At 34.9% G+C, this 5,924-nt stretch overlaps 1 pseudogene; it reads left to right on the top strand.

Moving 5' to 3' along the window:
- The first annotated feature begins 1,496 nt into the window (after nt 1-1,496).
- Nucleotides 1,497-2,119, top strand: LOC149176651 (antifungal protein ginkbilobin-like protein pseudogene; annotated as a pseudogene).
- Nucleotides 2,120-5,924: the final 3,805 nt, after the last annotated feature.

Genomic DNA, 5,924 nt, shown 5'->3' with positions numbered 1-5,924 from the left:
CCAATCAATGGGGAGGCACAAATTGATTTAAGGTTTTTATTTGTCAGGGTAATATTATATGCTCTGCTCTAAGCACATAATCCACACTGGTTACTGTAGGTTACTCTCATTTTTCTCTAGAGAGATATGTTTAATAATTTGATGGGATTTTTTTATAAGTCATTAAATCAAATTGGTGCCATTCAAAACTGATGCGTACCTTACATCTCAAGAGAAAATAGTACTTTTCAAGTAAAAATATTTTCTTCGCAAGCATATTTGTTCACATCACTGCAATTTATCAATTGCACTTCAAAAGAAACTCTCACCAAAATTCTTTCGATATAAGTTTCAGCAAATTGAAGTGAGAAAAAAGAGAAAAGAGGGACATCATCAAGGTTTAAAGGGCCATGAATAAACCTCATCAAATACATGTACAAATACATCGTGTTCAGAAAATGAAGATGGACAAATGTTTGCTAGAGTTTGAATTGGGGAACAATGTAAATGGATGGGAATGACACCTAAGAGAGATATATTAATTGCAAGAAAACTTGAATCCAAAATAAAGTTGGCATATACAAATAGGGTGTGGATAGATTCCAATCATTCAATTAGGAAAACACTTCAAACACAAGTGTTGCTAGTGCAAAGACATATGTTTGTTTAAAGAAAAGACCAAATCAAGATCTTCTAGTGAATAATTGATAAGGATAGAGGTTTTTGCTATCTCTAGAGTGCATTCTTTGGCAACTACACAAAACAACAAAAACAGAGAACCTCATATTGTGGATACTCGTGTCATGTCAATGATACAATTCGTGAGACACCTTCTTTAACTAAGATGCAAAATTCTACTTACATCTTTTGGCAACATTTGTGACAATTTCACTCTCATCATGGATGTCATTATGAAAGAAATAACCTATTTTCTTCATCTTAAGCAAGGCATTAATAAAATATTTTAATTAGTTTCCATTTATTTTATATATTATATAAAATATATCTATATAGATTAACTTCATAATTATTAATAGTTTTTTTTTTTATGACATCTCATATATACTTCGGCTATCAAATAATGTAAGGAACGAATTACAACTCTCTCTTATTATATAGAACTCTCCTCTCCTATAGTCTAAATCCCTACCAACCAACCACTTAATTTTTTAATAATTATGAAAAACCGATACGCCCTATCCCCGTTAGTTTTATTATAGACCCACATGGACTGCCCCCACATGGAGTGCGCCACACATGAGGGGGAAACGGTCTTAGTCAGGAGAGGCGGCTAAACCTAGTCGTGCATTCCCTTATACTAACCACGTGCGTCCCGGTCCACCGGTGTCCAGCACACACAGATGTTATCTATAATGCTACCCACAGCCATCCCCACCAAGCCTATAAATGGAGGCTGCAACCACACATTGACAAGCATCGCAAGAGGCAGCATTAATAGAGGTTATATATCATTCCACCTGCCATTTCCATTTCATTTCCCGTTGTCGAAGTAGAGTTTATACATATATCATTCCACCCAGCCAGCCATGTCGATGAGGTACTCATTTGCGCCTTTTGCATTGGCAGTAATGGTAGTAGCTGCACTGGTTGTGGGCAGTGCTGTAGGCACGCCCAACACAAACTTCGTATCATCTGCGTGTAACACGCAGAAGATCCCAAGCGGAAGTTCATTTTATAGTACTCTCGGATCCCTCCTCGTAGATCTAGAGGGAAACACTGCCTTCAGCGGTTACGACTACAAAGCATCGCGAGCAGGTTCACCCACCGCCTATGGGCGTGGGGTTTGCAATCAGGGAATCTCTCAGTCTGATTGCACCGCCTGCCTTCAAAACCTTGGCGGCCGCATCTGGAACATTTGCGGTAACGCCATCGGTGCTAGAGTTCAGCTAACCGACTGTTTCATCCGCTACGAGCAGTACAGCTTCTAGTTTAGTTATATATTCAAAGTCTTCTCCCCAACTGCACCTCACTGCACTGCGCAATACGCATCTCCTATCTCCTCTCTTTATGTTTATTTCTCTCTCATGTTGTGCTATTCTCACCCGTCACTATCTAAATCCTTCATATAATATAATATAATAAAACGATCGTGCAGTCTCGCATTTTAGTTTCCGTTCCGGTGTCGCCCCAATAATTTCATTCATTTTCACGATGTCACGGCTTTTGTTTTCAACTATGTTCCACGAACAGTTACGTTCACATCGAATTGAAATGTTATATTCCAATGTACTTTTTAGCTTCGGTATTATTAAATTCATTATGTACTAACATTATTGGTCCAGTGATATACCCATATAAGCTGAATCAAATTTATTTTCAAAACAACTGTTTTATTTTATTATTTAAAATTATGAAGATAAAATCTTCCATTTCCATTTATTGCTACTAAAATATCACTAACACATAAAATATCACTAACATATTATTGGTCCAGTGGTATTTTTTTTAGACGTTTTCGATGGGCAACGCAAAGATCGTGGAAGTTTAGTTATGATTATTTTAAGAATTGGTAAAGTTACTGATCTGTTTTGGACACTTTTCGTTCAATTTAAGTTTACTGAAATAACATGCGGCAATCCTTACCCAAAGCCCAACTTGTAATCTGCACCTAATTGGAAAATGCAGCTAGTTGGAAAATGCTGAACACAGAGGGTCGGTATGGATGATGTCAGTGTGATATATGTGTACATTGTTTACAAATGTATATTATTTAATGTGAATGTAAATTATGAAACATGTTTCTTGAATTTTTTAACTATAGTGGTTATCCATCATCAACACTCAATAATCACAACCACCCAAGTTAAAAATGGAAAGTTATGAGTCCTTATAAACAAAGAATAATTGTATCATCCCTCAAGAATCAAAAGGCTCAAGATTAACAATGGCGATACCATAGTTCCCCAAAAGGTCGTCTCCTGGATTTTAAAGGCGAAAATGGTAACCATCTATCCAAAGGTTCAAGCAAGATCCCAATTCCACATTTTTCATGAAATTCAGCATCATTAATAAGAGTGGAATGAGATCCTCAAATGAGTACCCTCTCCCGCATTCGAAGCATCATTCCCATTTAAAGATGTTTTTAAGAAGTATTATTGGTGTACAAATCACTTTGTGAAATTGAGTAACTAGTAAATATGTTTTTAAGAACTATTTTTGTGTAGAAATTACTTTTCTCTTTTTCTCTTTTTTTTTTTTCAAATAATCTTGATTTAATATTTTTTTTAGAAATAAGAAATCTAGTATTTACTGATTATGTTTTTGGATATAGTATTTCTAAATTTTCTATTCCTTATGTTTTTAGGTGTAATCACTAGTTATTACATTTTCTCAATTTTAATAATGTGAAATGTATAATAAAATAATTTTGATGTTTATGGGTGTAACCTAGTTTAATATTTATGAATTATTTATATAGTTATATTAATTCTTTTTCTTTATTTTGTTGGATAAATGAATCTCTTCATTCATAAGAATTATGATAATGATAAAAACATAGAAGACTCCTTGAGGTTTCAAGGGGAAAATGCATGATGACTTTCCCAGGGCTTTTTAATTTGACAACTAATTGTAAATATGTGTAAATTGTATTTACTGCCAAGTTGTTTTATAACGAAGCAACTGTTATGTTCCTATAAAATGATGAATAACTATTGTAATAAGTTTTTATTTAATTCCAATGATTATAACGATGTTATGTTCCTATAGATGATGCCTGAACTATTGTAATAAGGAGAATCATTTTTATTTAATAGAAAATCCAATCCCTTGCCTCGTCGATGTCTCCTTGGAACCCTGTCAAGATTTTACCATGTAAAAATCTTGTGTTTTTTACCTGTGTCCTACATTAAGTTTCATTCAGTTTCATTTATATAATTCTTAGTTCTTGGTTAATTAAGTGTTTGGACAAAAATTAGTATCGGAGCATTGAGTTGTGTTGAGGAGATGGCGTGTATATTGGAGCCTGAGCCCTCGAAGAGCATAAGAAAAGGTGAAAGCGTTGCAGCTTGGTTATTTCTGCGTGAAGAAGGGGAGACGCTGCATAAAGGAGAAAGTGTTTGGTCGAAATATGTTGAAAGACGCATTACACCAAAGCCCATGTATGTTGAAAGACGTTGCCATTTCACCACCCAACAGAGCAGATTACACCATAGCCCGTGTTCCACCATTTTTTTGTTGAAGAGGGGTTGTCGCCGAATGTAAGGGAGAAAACCACACAGAGGTCGACTAATGTGATTATCGAGCCCGTCATTTTTTTAGAGGCTGCCACTGAAAAAATCAGAGGTCCGGTGCAGAAGGTTTGTATTAGAAGGTTTGTATCTTTTGGTATTGATATCTTATTAGAAGGTTTGTATTAGAAGGTTTGTATCTTTTGGTATTGATATAGTATTTTTAGATTCTCCGCTATCTCTCCAACTTTGGGAAGGTTAGAAACATAATGTAGTGCATTTTTCTTCTACTTTTGAATATTTTACGTTGTATATTGATTCCTTAATTGAATTAGCATTGGCCTTTCACGTTCTAACATACTTTGCTTTTTATCTTAATGAGCAGATGTATAATGATATGTCATTTTGGTTCTTCCATATAGGATGTAGCGAATGCTAGAGGTCAGATTATTTGCTTAAATAACAGTTTGTTGCTCTATACTTAAACTTTCATTCTACTATGTTGTTCATGGTTTCCAGATATTGGTGACTCGCTACATCCATGGAATATTGTTCCAGGTAGAGCCACCTGGGATCACTTCCCATCAGCTCAAACACAGAGCCTGACCCTGAGAGTGTTAAGAGAAATTGAACCTGATACCTCTCAATAGCAGAGATGCTTAACTACAGGGACTTGACCAGTTGAGCTAATCCTCGGGCATATACTTAAACTTTCACTCATTGTAGTAGATATTCTCATTTCTCAAAGTTTTTTCTTAATGAATTCATTTTTTCCATTTTTTTTTCCTTTTAATAGTGACCTTTCATAGCAATGTGAGATAATGACAGCAAGTGTTTTTGAAAGAGCTATTTATGCCACACTATTCAACTGAAGGTTATTTAGAGGAAATTGACTTCTTATTAATGGGCATGAAACATCATGACATCGATTTGTTGGAGAATGTACAAATCTTGTCATTTAATTGTAATGTAAATTACAATAAGGTAAAACGTACCAAGTCCACAACAAATACTTAAACCCCAAAAGATTACTGGTAGCGTACAAATATCAAATATGCTATAAGTTGGAAAATTTCTAAGATCGTTGACACTGTATAAGGTCTTAAGAAACAATTCAATGAGACACATTATGCCAAGGCATCTCAACATTCGAGAACAATTTTCAAGTTCTAAATCAAGATTCCTATCTGAAAAATTTTAAGTGACACTTCGTGTAGTTATGGTGAGTTCCTTTGTTGATGTTCAAGTACATCAGGGTATTTCTTAGATCCTTTGCATGCTAAGGAGCGGCTTAGATTTTCATATCTCACAAAATCTCGTTTCACTTAGTTCAATATGAAAATCTGGAAAGGTCTTTTCTCCCTTTTCAATTTGTTGCAAAACCTGCCTCGAGTCATCTTTTTCATCTATCCAAGACTTGACACATAGGTTCAGCACGCTAGAAAGATCCCAAATCTCATTCACATCCTCAAGTTGCGACCTATGTATCCATATTAGAGTTGTAGGCGATGATACTAAGTAAATGAATGCTTCCCTTACCTCTATTGAGATTATTGAAAGAAACAAATTGCAGGACACTATCCTATGGTGATGTATTGGCCTATGTCATATGCTACGACCAACCTGACCAAGATCCAATTATTGGTCCCATTCCCATCTTCGTCATAGATTAATACATTTTTAAATAATGAATTTATATGCATAATATATGAATACTAGGGGTGTCACAAACTTGCTAATATTAGTTGTTGCATA

The sequence above is a fragment of the Pinus tabuliformis genome, chromosome 4_1 (assembly GCF_031772625.1).
Source record: "Pinus tabuliformis cultivar Carrire ecotype Pingquan chromosome 4_1, CPIR1, whole genome shotgun sequence".
Lineage (NCBI taxonomy): Eukaryota > Viridiplantae > Streptophyta > Pinopsida > Pinales > Pinaceae > Pinus > Pinus tabuliformis.
Note: the sequence above shows the minus strand (reverse complement) of the source record. Positions and strands in the feature narration are given on the sequence as shown.